Below are 17,902 nucleotides of genomic sequence, written 5' to 3'. Positions count from 1 at the left end.
AGTCCCAGACCTACTGACTTCACTGCTGAATTCTACCAAATATTTAAAAAAGAACTAACGCCAATTATTCTCAAAGAAGTGAAGGAAGGAATACATCCAAGTTCATCCCACAGGATAATATCACCTTGATACCAAAACCAGAAAAAGACATAACAAAAAAAGAAAACCACAGGCCACTATCTCCGATGAACATAGATGCAAAAATCTACAACAAAATACTAGTAAACCAAATTCAACAACATATTAAAAAGATCATTTATCATGATTAAATGAAACTCACCCAAGCAATTCAAGGATGATTCTCAACATAACACAAATCAAATAAATGTGTTAAAACATATCTTTACTATCAAAAACAAACACTATATGAAAATTTCAATTGATGCTGAAAAAGCATTTGATAAAATGCAACATTTATCAAAAACAACATAAAATAAAATCCAACATCCCTTCATGATAGAAACTTTTGAAAAATTGGTTATAGAAGGGACATATGTCAACAGTGATAAAAGCCATATATGACAGTCCCTCAGCTGCTATCAAATTTAAAATTGAATAACTGAAAGCCTTTCCTCTATTATCTGGAACAAGACAGGATGCCCATTTTCACCACTTTTATTCAACATACTACTGGAAGCCCTAGCAAGAGTGAATAAACAAAAGGAAGAATTAAAGGGCATCTAAACTGGAAAAGAAGTCAAATTGCAGATAATGTTATCTTATATTTAAAACAACTTTACTGGAAAACTTTCCAGTTTCCATCTTTATTGGATGGAATAAAACTAATGAATGACTTTGGTAATCAATGTACAAAAATAGTAGCATTTTTATATTCCAGCAGTGAACAATCAGAAAAAAAAAGAATTAATCCCATTTACAAAAGGTCTTACCTTTTGAGATCTTACTAGAGAAGTCTTTGCCCTGACCAATGTCCTGGAAAGTTTCTCTAAAGTTTTCTTATAGTTTCATAGTTTCAGGTCTTAGATCTAATATTTTAATCTTTGTTGTTTTGATTTTTGGATAAGGTGAAATGTACGGATGTAGTTTCATTCTTACAGATATCTAGTTTTTCCAGCACCATTTGTTGAAGAGACTTTTCCCAATGTATGTTCTTGGCTCCTTTGTAAAAAATGAATTAACTGTAAAAGCATGGATTTGTTTCTGGATTCTCTATTCTGATACATTGGTCTATATGTCTTTTTATGCCAGAATCATGTTGATTTGGTTACTATAGCTTCGCAGTATAGTTTGAAGTCAGGTAATGTGAAGCATCCAGTTTTGTCTTTTTCACTCAGGATAGCCTTGGCCACCACGCCCAGCCATGATATGGTATCTTAATATCACTCTGCCTTATATAATGAAAACTGAACTATTTACGCCTTCATTGCCTGTTTATATGAGTCACCGCTAGGACTCCAGAGCTCTCAAATCATTCCCTGCACCACATTCTATAGAATGTACCTCCATGTAGCTCTGTATATTTATTTTGTAATCCCATTTTCCATCCCCCTCTAGCCCTTGAAATCTTCCCAGTGTGCTCTCTAGAAAGGAAGGTTTGTTGACAGTTATGTTATATACTCTCACTATTTACAATACTCCTATTCTTTTTGCTCTATCTGAAATCAGGACTTCCTCTAAAATGCTGCATCTCTTGCAAGTATTATAAGTGGTTACTGATTTTTCCCAGTCTATCTTTTCATGTAAATCCAGATTCTAATGAGTATTAATTTGAATTATTTTTGTCTACTACCCTTTACTCTTTTCCAAAGGATTTATTAATACAAACATTGCCAAGCCCAATCCTTATTAAATGTGCTGTTGACTTATTCTGCATCAACAAAATAAAAATAAAAGAGTGAAAATAATAAACAACATGTTGACTAGTCTCACTTTAAAAATATGGACCATTTGCCTCTAGCTGGCTCTCCCACGTAAATGCATTGAAATACCTGAGACCTTCTACACATCCCAAGGTGTGTGCATTAAAATCACCTGGGCAACTTTTTAAAAATTGCAATGTTTAGCAATTAATTCATAATTGCACATGTGCTTGTTAAAGCTCCACAGGCACTTTCGGTGTGCAGCCATGCTTGAGAACCACTAATGTAAGCCATTTGCTAACCATATTCTTGGGTGAATATTTAATATCTTTCATTTTATATCTTCCATTCTCTTCAAACTTTCAATACTTCCTTTCTTTCTTTCTTCACAGAATCAGTTATTAGAAACATTTTACCACCTTCACTCCATGTCATCCCACTTATATGGGTGAAGCCTTCTTTTCTAGGTATATTGATTTTTTTCCCTTATATTCTACAGTTATCTGCTGATACTCTTTAGCAAGCCCCGGCTGCAGAAATTCTGTTCTCTCTTTTTGCATCATCAGTTTTCTATCTCTTCAGAGCAAAGTCTACCAACATACTAATGATGCACTTTATTTCCTCTTAAAATAAAGGAAGGACACAAAACTTTGTTCTTGACTACAAATCCGTCTTCAAATTCCTAGTTCTCTATTTATTGTTTGCTCCAGCCATGCTGTCTTCATCGTTTCTTGAACATTTCAACATGTTCTCATATTTGGGACCTTGGATATTCTTTCCACAGATATCCTCATGGTATGCTTTTATAACTTACTCAAGTATGTGCACAAATGACCAAGATTCATGCCCCAAATGACTACCCTACTCTCTTCTTTCCCATGGTTGTATCATGTTTCTTTGTAGCAATCCTTGCCATCAAAAATAATATATTATATATATAATGCATTCCAGATTTGGAGAGTACAACTGACTAGTTCAGGGATTTTTATTTAATTTTTGACTCTCAGTGGCCATGTCTTCTCTGCTATCACCTTTGTTTATGCCAACATTATATTTGTAGTTATTAGTTGTTCTATTTGCTTTTATTATTTTCCCTTTTTTACCCAGTTACCCCAATATGGCAATCAGACTGATGTCTTTAAATTACAAATTATATCAGACTATGCTTCTGTCCAATATCTATACAATTTCTTCCAAGTCATTCAGAGTAAAAGCCAGTCTCTAGAATATACTGTAAGATCTATATAATTGCCCCCTTAAGTACCAGTCTGCTTGGGCTGTTGTGTTAGTTCGTTTTCACATGCTGATAAAGACATACCCGAGACTGGGAAGAAAAAATAGGTTTGATGGACCTACAGTTCCACATGGCTAGGAAAGCCTCACAATCATGGTGGAAGGCAAGGAGGAGCAAATCACATCTTACATGTATGGCAGAAGGCAAAAAGAGAGCTTGTGCAGGGAAACTCCCATTTTTTAAAACCATCAGATCTTGTGAAACTCATTCACTATCACGAGAAACAGTTCAGGAAAGACCTGCCCCATAATTCAATCACCTCCCACAAGGTTCCTCCCACAACACGTGGGAATTGTGGGAATGACAATACAAGATGGGCTTTCGTGGGAACACAGCTAAACCATATCAGCTGCCATAACAAAATTACCATGGACTGGGTGTTGTAGACAACAGAAATTTATTTTCTCACTTTTCTGAAAATGGGGACATCTAAGATGATTCAGTTTCTTGTGAGAACTCTTTCTAGCTTGCAGATGGCCTCACTGTGTTCTCAGGAGAGAAAGGGAGAGATCATCCTCTTCTCATTGGATTAGGGACACATCCTCATGACTTCATTAAACCTTAATTACCTCCTAAAATTCCTATCTCCAAATTTAGTCATATTGAGGATTGGAGCTTCAACATATAAGTTTAAGGGGAACACAATTCCATCTACAGCCCATTGTCACCAAAATGACCTCAGTGCCTTTTACAGTAATCCCCCGTTATCCACAGGGAATTCCAGGGTTTCTGGTGGATTGCTGATGACAGATAATACTAAACCTTATATATGTATTTTTTTCTATACATTCATACGTATGATAAAGTAAGATAGGTACAGTAAGAAATTAACAACTATAAATAAAACAAAATATACTGTAATAAAAGTTATATAAATGTGATCTTTTTTTCTCAAAATATCTGAATATCTTCTGACTACTGTTGATAGTGGGTAGCTAAAACCATGTAAAGCGAAACCCCAGATAAGGAGGGACTACTGTTCTCTCTCTCTTGCCTACTCCTGTCTGTCCTTGACCATGACCAGAAGCTCTCTACCTCAAGGATTTTGACTCCGCAATTTTCTCTTTGCCCTCGGAAGTCTGCAGATAAACTTCTTTCTTAAACAAATATCACCTACTAAGTGATACTTTCTTAATCTCCCTGTTCGAAATTGCAAACTCTCTTTCCTAACAACTCCTATTTCTCCTTCATGTTTCATTTTTCTCTGTGGCATTTCCTAACATCTAACGCACACTATAGTTTCCTTTTTAACATAGTTATTGCATGTCTTTAGAAAAGTATTAAGTTCAACTAAGGACATTTTTTTTAGTTCAAGACTTTTCTAAAAGTCAAGAAGTAGAAAAGTCCTTGTCTTTCAGAAGCTACTTCTGAAAGAGTATAATGCTATGCTAACTTTTAATAAAATACATACAATTTTCCTATTATGAACACCATAATCACTGACATGATTAGGCTGTGTCCCCAACCAAATCTCATCTTGAATTGTAGCTCCCATGATCCCCACGTGTCATAGAAGGGACCCTGTGGGAGGTAATTGAGTCATGGGGCAGGTTTTTCCCGTGTGGTTCTTGTGATAGTGAATAAGTCTCAGGAGATCTGATGGTTTTATAAAGGGAAGTTCCCTTGCACATTCTCCCTTGCCTGCCACCATATAAGACATCCCTTTGCTCCTCTTTCACCTCCTGACACGATTGTGAGGCCTGCCCAGCCATGTGAAACTGTGAATCCATTAAACTTCATTTTCTTTATAAATTACCCAGTCTTGAGTATTCCTTCATAGAAGTATGAAGATGGACTAATACAATCACATAGTATGAACTTTTTATGTTTGGATTCTTGTTCTTAACATTATTATTCCGACATTAATCTATTCTATGATGTTAAGAATGGCAACAGATTATTCATTTGTGTCTTTCATTTGTCCATTCTACTGCAGATGAACATTTGAGTTATTTCAGTTTCTGCCTTTAATGGATAGTGCTTTAGCTGACATATTTCACCTGGTTTTGAGGCCTGCCGAATATATGTCTACTGTTTATTTACCTACGGGGTTATTAGGCCATAGATTTTTGTATATTTATCTTTAATAGATAATGCCACATATTTTCCCAAATTGGTTCTAATAATATTCACTCTTTCCAGTACTGTATGAGGGTTTCAGTTGCTCCTTGTCATCACTTGATATTTTACAATTTTACATTTTGCATTAGTAATGAATAAAATAGTGGAATCTCATTACTCTACTAGGTAATGATGTTGATACCCTTTATAAACTTTTCAGTCACTCAAAATTCTTTTTATTAAAGCCCTCATTTTTACTCATATTTAACAAAAACTTAGATTATTTTCTCATTGATTTCGAAGATTATTTTATATATTACATCAGGAATATATTTTATTTATTACGTGATGTAGGAATTTAAACCATAATATGGTTATATATCCTTGGATAAACAAACCAGCATCTTTCTCAATTGATTGCCGGCCAAGAAATATGCATAAACCTCCTTCCACAATTCTAGAGAATATGTGAAAAAAAGAGCAGAGTAGCTTCTTCAGCTAGCATCTCTGTTCCTTTTTCACATTCTAAAAAAAGAATTGCTGTTTTCTCTTTCATAGTGTGTTATATACTCTGGAGTGCTGCTTTTCGTATCATTTATCTATGCTCTGCAGCCCTTCTGGTCATTTGTAAGAGAAATCTGATACATCGTACAACTCCCTACCTCTTTCCCAATTGACACCATCTTCCCTTATATAGTCGTTCAGCCTCAAGTATTTCCCATTAAATTAAATATAAATATCAGTTTTATGTTATGCATCCTCCATAATATACTCATATGTTTTCTAAGAGGAGAGAAAAGAAACAATTATCTTTACTAAAATTATTGAAAACATGAAATTTCAAAAATTACAATGGCTTCTTAATAAAGGCAAAGTTTTTATAACAGGTTTATTACTGTATATTTCAGTGAGTTTCCTAATGCCTTATAATCAATACATTAGTTCATTCTCATATTGATATAAAGAACTACCTGACACTGGGTAATTTATGAAGAAGAGAGGCTTAATTGACTCAGAGTTCTGCAAGCTTAACAGGAAGCATGAATGAAAGGGCTCAAGAAACTTACAATCACGGAGGAAGCGAAAGCAGGCACCTTCTTCACATGGGTGCAGGAGAGAGAGAGAGAGAAGGGGGAAGTGCCACACACTTTTAAACTATCAGATCTCATGAGAACTCACTCACTATCATCAGAACAGAAAGAGGAAAGTCTTCCATGATTCAGTCACCTCCCACCAGGTCCCTCTCCTGACATATGAGAATTACAACTCCAGTGAGATTTGGGTGAGGACATACAGCCAAACCATATAAATTACTAACTATTGTGCATTTAATAATGTAACAAGTATTTATCACTTTTCATGTATAATAGTGTTATTATGTTTGTGTTTCTAAATACGTCATTGGAATTGCATTCTACATAAATGCTGCAGTGTTCAGGTATAAAGCCATCCTGATTTTAAATCTCAAGGCCAGAGTTTTCCTCTCTTCTGGTGAGAGAGGAACACTGGGCTCTGAATTCGTTTTAAGATATTTTATGTAAAGGATATCCCAGTACTTCTTTAATGCGGCTAATGAACATCATTTTTTGTGTGTGTTATACATTGGTTCATTTAAATCCGTGCCTTCAGCATTAGCAAAACTTGGAGAAGCAACTTAATGACCTAGATACTGAAATTAATTAATAATATAGCCACAGATTTTTAATGACTTGGAATACTGAAAAGTAATTCACTAAGTATTTCATATATATTAAAACTTTTAATAATTAAAAAACCATAACTAGGGCTAAATCCATTCATACCTCATGTTAAAACATGATTTTCCTCATAATAGGATATTAATATTTTATTCCTATTGAATGTGATAAGCATTTAAAAATATCATTTTACAGCACTTTAGGCAATGATTTTTTAAACCATAAACTTGGAGTAATCTGATATATGCACATATAATTATGATCCCTTCTCAAAAATTCATAAAATATGAAATTGATTTATATTTTAGAATTCCGTATCACCCACTAAACTGTTTAATTCCAATTGAGAGTTGCTCAATGTGTTTTTTTATAAATCAAAATTAGTTATTCCTATGAGACAGTAATTATTGGCAGGGAATTCATTCCAAGTTCCCCAGTGGATGCCTGAAACCATGGAGAGTAACCATCCCAATTGCTGTCAATCAGAAAATATTTCTGATTATGTCTTCTACTCACAAATGTAATGTCTTTTTCATACTAACTAAACACATATTATGTACTGTGGCCACAACTTTACCAGGTTAAGTTGCAAGAGCAAAACTGACCCAAATTTCTTTTTCCATCTTTACAATTTCATGGATAAAAGATTGTCTTTTCCATAGATGTTAGCAACCTTTGAATATGATGTTTTTCTCTTTTCTCATTAAGTCAATAACTTTCATTTTTTCCACTTGAAGAATGCACGTATGGCTTCTGCTTGGGATATCAAAATTACCAGCATCACTACTCTTGTGCTTTGGGGCCATTATTAAGTTAAATAAAGATTATCTAAACACAAGGACTGCAGTACCAGAAAAGTTAACCTGAGAACAAAGATGGCCACTAAGTGACTAAAGTGATGGGCAGTGTCTACAGCATGGATCTGCTAAACAAAAGTATGATTTATGTCCCAGGCAGGACTGAGTTGAATGGCATGAGATTTCATCATGCTACTCAGAATGGTGCGCAATTTAAAATGTATGAATATTTCTGAAATTTTTCATTTAATGTTTTTGCATCATGGTTGGTCTCGGATAACTGATACCATGAAAAACCAAACAGCTGACATGGGGGAACTACTGTAGATATGCAGGTGGTGGGGGTAATAAACTATCTTAAGCCAAAACTTATGTTTGGACCTATACGGTTAAAATAGGAATAAGCCAATTTAGTATCCCTTTTAAAAGGGACTGATTTCTTTTTCCTAAAAGAAAAAGTGTAAGGCAAACTTGACACAGTTAATAGAAACATTTTTGTTCTTAGCAAGATGATTAGTTTTGACCACATCAACATTGACATCTCCAGTTCATCTCTAGGAACAGCTACTAATATAATCATATCCATATCCAATTAAGGGCAGGTTGAGATGAGGAGTGCATTGAAAACTAAATGCACTTAAGTTATTAGGACATAAATTCTTTTTATTTGAATAGATACTGTTTACTTTTCACACAATAGGATTTACAACCAAAACTTTCAGTTTACAGAAGTGTTTCTTTTTATCCAGAGATATTGGAAAAGAGGCACACGCAGACCAGCACACATCATGAGCAACAAAAAGAACATATTCTAGAATTAAGCAAACAAACAAACAAAAACACTAGAGTACATGGAGCTCAAGGAACATTTAAATCAAATTAAACCAGCTTTTTCCAATAACTTTCTGTGGTAGATACTCAAGATTTCTTTGGAATTTAAGGAAAAAGCAATGTCATATTCTGCAACATTAAATGTCAAATCCGAATACGCTAATACATTTAATTCATTGTGTAGAATATCTAATTCTCAATATCTTACTCTGTTCTAGTAAAAGGTGATTCAGAATTGGGCTTTGAAATTTAGGCATTGACGATAAAACCTTATCAAAAGTAAATTATAATAAAGGTAGACTTTCCTGAAGATCAAAGGAAATAAAGGAATAAAGAAACACTTGAACCTGATCCCGTGAGTATGAAAGTGGTAAGCAAATGGGTTGGTATTATCTCAATATGTTTAAAACTTGAAGCATGCTCTTGACAAAAACAAGTTATTAATGTTTCTTAACTAAGCAATCCTTATACATTAGCAAAAGATAGAAGCCATGAATGAAAATTCTAAATGCAGTTTTCTCCTTCCATTATTCCAGCGAACAATGCAAAACAAGACTGTACCACTTTACCTTTGGAAGCCTTCAAATAGTAATACTAGCTAGCAGGGATAATTTAGAAAAATGCTTTGTGCTAATGCTAGATTACTTTTACATTATTCGTACTTGCTATGTATAAGGAAATCAATAATTACAAATCTTTCAGGAAAAAACTAGAATTGCTTTAAAAATACCTCATAAAGCATGATTTAAAAAATCAAACAAGGCCAGGTACAGTGGCTCATGTCTATAATCCCAGCACTTCAGGAGGCTGAGGCAGCGTAATCACTTGAGCCTAGGAGTGCAAGAGCAGCCTGAGAAACACAGCAAGACTATGACTCTATAAATAATAATAATAAAGTAATCATAATAAAAAGACTTCCGCTCCCTCAGCTCTCTTGCACTACCCAAGGCCAGGACTTGAGTGAGGCACTTGCCTCAGGTGCAAAATCAAGGGAGATTGGATCAAGAAGCTCATAAAGCATAATAAATACAAAAATAACCAAACAAATAATAAACTTTTTATATTAAGATGATAAAGCAATTAAAAATCGATTTTTTCAAAAATGGAGGTAAAACATAAAATATATACTATATTTATTTTGTTTCACTTTAGCTATGTAAAGAATGCTTGTATGAGATGCCTCTGGTTGATATAGATACAAAAAAAGCAGATTTCATTTTGTAAATACAGTGATTGAATTTGGGAAGATTTTTCTTTAAGAATTCAGGATTCCTCTTGTTGCCTATCCAAATAAATAATTCTTACATCAACTTTCTAGAAGTACACTAATGCAGATAATATTTCTGTCCTTACCGGCTAATCAAATTTAATCAAAGAACATTATTAAAATGTTCTTGAATATATATCATTATAGAAAATTGATAAAGAAATCTCAGATTATTCAAAGCACCTAAATAGGATGACTCTAGATATTAGTGGCACTGGGGGCTTTTATACAAAAATGAGAACACTTTCCCCCAATTAGAATACATTTCCTTTTCAAGCACACAGAAAACATTCAAAAACGTAGACCATATTCAAAGACAAAGAAAAAAAATCTGAACTAATTTTAAACACTAGAAATCATATAAACTGTATTATGCGGCCATAATATAATTAAAGTAGAAATTTAAAAAATATATATGGAGAAGTTCTCAAAACTTTGAAAATTAGTTTACCCACAAAAATAATGTAAGAAATGACTGGGTGTGATGGCTTATGCCTGTAATCCTAGCACTTTTGGTGGCCAAGGTGGGCAGATCACCTGAGCTCAGGAGTTTGAGACTAGCCTGGGCAACATGGCAAAACTCCATCTCTTCTAAAAGTACAAAAAAATTAGCCAGGCATGGTGGCAGGTGCGTGTAATCCCACCTACTCGGGAGGCTGAGGCACAAGAATCCCTTGAACCCAGGAGGTGGAGGTTACAGTACGCTGAGATCGTGCCACTGCACTCCAGCCTGGGAGACAGAGAGACTCTGTCTCAAAAAAAGAAAAAAGAAAAGAAAAACAAAATGAATTTTCAAGAAAATTAAAACATATTTTGAGCTCATAAGACAGTATTTCAAAAATTGTATGATGCAGTTAAAATAGTATTCACAAGGAAATTTGCAGTCTATATTACAAATCTAAAGTTGATAATCTGGGTTTCTAAGTTAATAAAATAGAAAAATAAAATTAAAAATAAACCCAAAGAAAGGGGAAGAAATAATAAAGATCAAAGTAAAAATCAATGAAAAAGAAAATTTAAAAGAGGTAGAGAAAAATAAAGAAAATCTAAAGTTGGTTCTGTTATTTGAAGAATCAATAAAACTGATAAATCTCCAGCCAGTCTGATGGGGGAAAAAAAAAAAAAGAAAACAAGTGACAGGAAGTACTCTTTGGTACTCTTTGCCAATATCAAGAACAAAAGAAGTAATAACACTCTAGTATTACAGATATTAAAAGAATGATAAGGAAATAATAAAACAACTTTATGCCCATGAATCCAAAAACTTAGATTAAATTGACAAATTTCTTGTAAGACATAATCTCACAAAATTGAAAACTTGAATAGCACTATACTTATTAAATAAATTAAATTTTTAGTTTAAAATTTTTGTTTAAAATTCAGTTCAGGACTCAGATGATTTTACTAGTGAATATGAGAAAATAATACCTATTCCACACAGTTTATTTCAAAAAACAAAGATGAAAATACTTCCCAAAGTATTCACTGTAATATCGAAAACAGACGAAGGCATTACAAGCAAAGAAAACCATAAATATTACTGGTGAACTTAGATTAAAAAATTCTCAACAAGATATTAACAAATTGAACATAACAATGTATATAAAGCATAATCAATCAAGACCAAGTGGAATTTGACCTCAGGAATGCCAGACTGTCAACATTTGGAAGTAGATTAATGTATTTCACCATAATTGACTAAATACGAAAAATACTATTGACCATCGCGATAATGGAGAAAACTTATTTAAGAAAATTTAATGTTCTTTTATTATAAAAATACTCAGTAAACTAGAAAGAGAAATGAACTTTCTTTACCTGATAAATGGCCTCTACAAGAAACCATAGGGCTAACATTATATTTAATGGTCAAAGACTGAATGTGTTGCCCTATGATTGGAATAAAAGCAAAAACGTCCCCTCTTACCACTCCATGATACTTGAACTCCTAGCCAGTGCATAGGAAATAGACGGAATGCAGACTAGATACAACTACATACAATTGTCTCTATTTTTGGATGACACACTTGTATATATAAAAGTACTAAAAAGAAGTTCCACTGAAATGCTATAAGAACGAATAGAAGAGTTTAGAAATGTCATTGGAGACAAAATCAACATGCAAATATCAATTGTGCTTTTTTTATAGTCGTAAAAATCACATAACATTAGCTCTACCCTCTTAGTAAATATTTAATTGTCTAGTACAGTACAATATTGCTAACTGTAAGTGCAATGTTGTATAGTAAATCTCCAGAACTTTTTAATCTTTCATTACTAAAACTTTATAACTATTGTCAAAGAATCTTTAGGGTGTCACCTTGCCAGCCAGAAACCTCTGTGGCTGGTGGCGCCCCTGCTTGAGTTTTGCTGATGCCCACTGGGCTCATTCCACCCACTCAGCCTGGCAGGCTGGACTCGGCTCAGGCTACTGGCCCCCATCCCATGACCACCAAAGGTGAGCCAGGAGCCAAGTGGCTCCTGAAAACTTGGTGCAGAGCGGTGAGGGGAGTGTGAGTGAGAGAGTCAAGGGTCCAGCCACTGCACACAGCAGTGCACTGGCTGCTGCCGTGGGGCGGGCAGCTCCAGGCACCGGCACAGGTGCTGGTTCCCTGTAAAGCTGCAGTTGTTCCAGGCCTACTGCAAGCAGCTTCTGCCATGAGAACCATTGTCTAGAGGAGAGGAATGTAGTGGCGCCTGAAAACTCAGAGACAACAGCAACCGTGGAGCCCCAAGGGGTCGGGGGCAGGGTGTGTTACAACTCTCTTGTTCCTGCCACCCACAGTGTGGTGAATTGGGGTAGAGGCGTATTTCAGCCCGTTTGTGTTACAGCTTGTTCAGTCCCACTGCCCTGCTTTGGCCTGTGGCTCCTGGTCTGGCCTGACAACTGCTTTCCATCATGTGGGGTGGCCACCCAACCCTGGAGGAGGGTGGGAGGACTATAGTGAAACAGCTTTGGCTCAGGGAATCCTAAGGTCTGGGCCTCCAGAAGGGTCCCCACTCTTCACTCCTGCAGTCCAGTGAATGAGAGTGTATCACTGCCCACAGATCAGTAAGCCAGCCAGTAAATTGTTACAGCCCTTTTTGCACCTGCTGTTTGGTGGGTCCCGAGTTCTTGCCCGGTATCTAGGAAGAATGAGGTTACCCAAACAACTGGAGGCTGAGCAAGTTGGAGAAGAGTTTCATTCAGCAGCAGAACAACTCTCTGGGTAGAGGAGATTGGAAGTGGGTAGCTCTACCCGCAGGGGAGTAGTCTTAACATGTGTCTAGGTTTGTCTGAATCTGGGGTTTTTAAGGGCTCAGAATGGAGGCAGTGCATGCTGATTGGTCCATGGGAGGGCCCAGAAAAAGCACCATCTGACTGTCCAAAACATATAAAGGAAGTTTCCATTCTGAGTCATGGACTCCCCACAGAACTGGCAACCCAGACCCCAGGCTTCAGGCAGTCCCTGGATTGAAGGTCGGGCCTCACCAGGATCCCATCCCTGCCTGCCTAGGAACCTGTCTGCCTCCCACCACCATCACTATTAAAAATCAACTTCTCACTTACTTTTCCCCCAGCACCTAGAAACCAACATTCTACCTGCTGCTTTTATGAGTTTCAGTATTTGCATACCTCATGTAACCAGAAGCATGCAATGTTTGTCCTAATGTGACTGGCCTATTTCACAAAACATAATGTTTAAAGATTCATTCATGTGGTAACATATTACAGGCTTTTGTACTTTTTATGACTGAATAGTATTCTAGTGTTTGCATGTAATTTTTTTTATCCATTCCCCTCTCAGTGGACACTTACATTGTTTCTACTTCTTTGATATTATGACTAATGCTGCAAAGAATATGAGAGTGCAAATGTCTCTTCAAGATTCTGCTTTCAATTATTTTGGTTGATTACTCAGACGTGGAATTGCTTGATCATATTGGAGTTACTTTGTTAATTTTTCTACAAATCTCCATAATATTTTCCATATTGCCTACACCATTTTACATTCTTACTAACAGTGCAGAAGTTTTCCAATAGCTTCACAACCTTAATAACACTGGCTATTTTTGTTTTGTTTTAAATATGGACTGCCGTGATAGATGTGAGGTAATATCTTATGGTTTGATTTACAATTTTATGATAATTGGTTATGTTGAACTTACTTCATATATCTCTTGATCATATATATGTCTTTTTTGAAAAAAATGTCTATACAATTCATTTGCTTATTTTTCAGTTATTTGATGGGTTTTTTTTTTTTTTTTACTGAGTTGTAGTAAGTCCTTATGCATTTTGGATATTAATCTCTTAACAGATATATCATTTGCAATTATTTTCTCCAAGTACACAGATGAGTTTTTCACTTTGTTTATTGGTACCTTTACTGTGCAGAAGCTTTTTAGTATAATGCAATCTCACTTACCTATTTTAGCTTTTGTGACTTGTGCTTTTAGTGTCAAATCTAGTAAATCATTGACAAGACTAATATCACAAACCTTTCCATGTATGTTTCCTTTCAGGAGTTTTACCATTTAAAGTCTGTTGTTTAAGTCTTCAATCTAGTCTGAACTGATTTTTGAGCATAAGAGAAAAGTTTCAATTTTATTATTTTTTATGTGGGTATCCAGTTTTCACAATACTATTTGTTGAAGGTACTCTCCTTTCCTCTTTGTGTATTCTTGGCACCTTTGCTAAAATCAGTTGACCATATATATGTGTGAATTTACTTCTGGGCTCTCTATTCTGTTCTGTTAATCTATGTGTCTGCCATTAATGCCAGTAACATACTAGTTTAATTACTGTAGCTTTGTAATATGTTCTCAAACCAGGAAACATAAATCCTCTGGCTTTGTTCTTTTTCAAGATTATTTTGGCTATTCTATACGTTGTAGCTTCATATAAATGTTGAGATTCTTATCTCTTTCTGTAAAAAATGCTCTTTGCATTTTGATGGGAATTGTATTAAATGTGTAGATCACTTTGGGTAGTATGGACATTTAATAATATTAAATCTTCCAATCCATGAACACGAGATATATTTTTATTTATTTGTATCTTTTTCCATTTCTTTCATTAAAGTATAATAATGTTTACTGTCCATGTCTTTTGCCTCCTTGATTAAGTTTATTTCTAAATATTTTATTCTTTTTGATGCTATTGTAAATGGGATTATCATAATAGTTTTTTTAACTTCTTTTCTGTTAATATATAGAAACACAACTGACTTTTGTATGCTGGTTTTGTATCCTGCAGCTTTACTGAATGAATCCATTTACAGTGTAGCTTTATAATCTTATTGAGTCCCTTGTGTACAAAGTGGTGGGATTACAGGTGTGAGCCACTGTGCCCAGCCCCAATAACTATTTAAAAGGCTCCTGCACCCCAGCTAGTGTGAAACAAGCTTCATCAAAGGTGGTAGAGAAACTTTTGCCATCCTCACACCATAGTCCTTTCCTCTAATGCAGCACCACATGTTCAAAAGAATTCGGACCTCCTAGCTTCTCCTAGGGAAGTGAAACTAAAGACTAGACTGTACATTCAACATTCTGATTTTAAGTGGAAGGGATCCAAGAAACTGGACTTTGTCTCATCTGACGCAGAGTACTGATCAGACCCTGCACACTCTGAGTGCCTGGGGACTACTGAGAATATGAAGAGCTAGATGTTGTGCATATCCTCCAGTAGACACATAGAACAGAGAATGGAGGATTACACACCACAGAAGCTCGCAGAAAGGAAAGAAAAGAGTGGAGCACGTGTTCAATGTTCTGGCTTTTGAGGAACTGCCGAAGGGACTAATTTCTGTCTAGCCCAACTCACAAAGTTGATGGGAATCTAGCACATTCTAAATGCCTGAATGCTACTAAAAACAAACACACAAAAAGTTTTGTGGCATGTTGTTTGTATAATTTTGTTCTCACACTGCTGTAAAGAACTGCCAGAGACTAGGTAATTTATGAAGGAAAGGGGTTTAATTGACTCATAGTTCATGGCTGGGGAGGCCTCAGGCAACTTACAATCATGGTGGAAGGGGAAACAAACACATTCTTCACATGATAGCAGGAAGGAGAAGTGCCGAGCAAAGAGGAAAAAGTCCCTTATAAAACCAGCAGATTATGTGAGAACTCACTAACTATCACAAGAACAGTAGCATGCATGTAAACGCCCTCATGATTCAATTACCTCCCACTGGGTCCTTCCCACAGCATGTGGGGATTATGGGAACTACAATTCAAGATGAGATTTGGGAGGGGACACAAAGCCAAATCATGTCGTTCTGCCCTGGCCCCTCCCAAATCTCATGTCCTCACTTTTCAAAACACAATACTGCTTTCCCAACAGGGAAAGTCTTAATTCATTCCAACATTAACCCAAAAGTCAAAGTCTACAGTCTTATCTGAGACAAGGCAAGTCTTTTCTGCCTATGAGCCTTTAAAATCAAAAGCAAGTTTGCTACTTCTTAGACACAATGGGGTTACAGATATTTGGTAAGTAAACCCATTCCAAATAGGAGAAATTGGCCAAAACTAAGGGGCCACAGGCCTTATGCAAGTCCAAAATCTAGTGGGGAAGTCAAATCTTAAAGCTTCAAAATGATCTTCTTTGACTCCATGTCTCAGATCCAAGTCACACCAATGCAAGAGGTGGGCTCCCATAGCTTTGGGCAGCTTCACCCCTGTAACTTTGCAGAGAACAGCCCCATCTTGGCTGCCTTCAGGGGCTGACATTGAATGTCTGTGGCTTTTCCAGGTGTAAGATGCAAATGATTGGTAGATCTACCATTCCGGGGTCTGAAGGATGGTGGACCTTTTCTCATGGCTCCACTAGGCAACGCCACAGTAGGGATTCTGGGATCCAATCCCACATTTCCCTTCCACTCTACATTGCCCTAGCAGAGGTTCCCCATGAGGGCTGTGCCCCTACAGCAAACTTCTGTCTGGACACCTAGGCATTTTCATATGGTTTTAAAATCTAGGCAGAGGTTGCCAAATCTCAATTCTTGACTTCTGTGCACCCATAGGCTCAATACCACATGGAAACTGCCAAGGCTTAGGGCTTGCACATTCTGAAGGCATGGCCTGACTTGTATGTTGTCCCCTTTTAGCCACAGCTGGAATGCATGGTACCAAGTCCTGAGGTGGCACAAAGCAGCAAGGCCCTGAGCCTGGCCCAGGAAACCATTTTTTCCTCCTAGGCCTCCAGGTCAATAATGAGAGCGGCTGCCATGAAAACTTCTGTAATGCCTTGGAGAAATTTTCCCCCTTGCCTTGATGATTAACATTTGGCTCCTTGTTCCTTAGGCAAATTTCTGCATCCAGCTTGAATTTCTTCACAGAAAATGGGTTTTTCTTTTCTGTGCATCATCAGGCTACAAATTTTTTGATTTTTTTTGCTCTGCTTCCTTTTTAAACATAAGCTCTAATTCCAAAGCATGTCTTTGTGAATACATAAAACTGAATGCTTTTAACAGCACACAGGTCACATCTTGAATGCTTTGCTGCTTAGAAATTTCTTCCACCATATACCCTAAATCATCTGTCTCAAGTACAAAGTTCCACAGATCTAAGGCAGGGGCAAAATGGTGACAGTCTCTTTGCTAAAACATAGCAAATGTACCTTTATTTCAATTCCCAACAAGTTCCTTATCTCCATCTGAGACCACCTCAACCTAGACTTCATTGTCTATATTCCTATCAGCATTTTGATAAGAGCCATTCAACAAGTCTCTAGGAAGTTACAAACTTTCCCATATTTTCCTGTCTTCTTCTGAGTCCTCCAAACTGTTCGAACCTCTGCCTGTTACTCAGTTCCAAAGTCACTTTCAAATTTTTGGTTATCTTTAGAGCAGCACCCCACTACCTGATACCAATTTATTGTATTAGTCAATCCTCAGGCTGCTATAAAGAACTGCCTGTGTCTGGGAAATTTATAAAGGAAAGTGGTTTAATTGACTCACAGTTCCACATGACTTGGGAGGCCTCAGGAAACTTACAATCATGGCAGAAGGAGAAGCAAACATGTCCTTCTTCACATGATGGCAGGAAAGAGAAGTGCCGAGCAAAGGGGGAAATGCCCATTATAAAACTGTCAGATCTTGTGAGAACTCACTCACTATCATGAGAATAGCAGCATGGGAGTAACTGCCCCT

Source organism: Pan troglodytes, chromosome 14 (genome assembly GCF_028858775.2).
Source record: "Pan troglodytes isolate AG18354 chromosome 14, NHGRI_mPanTro3-v2.0_pri, whole genome shotgun sequence".
Lineage (NCBI taxonomy): Eukaryota > Metazoa > Chordata > Mammalia > Primates > Hominidae > Pan > Pan troglodytes.
The sequence above is the reverse complement of the archived record's forward strand: the minus strand, read 5'-3'. Positions refer to the sequence as shown.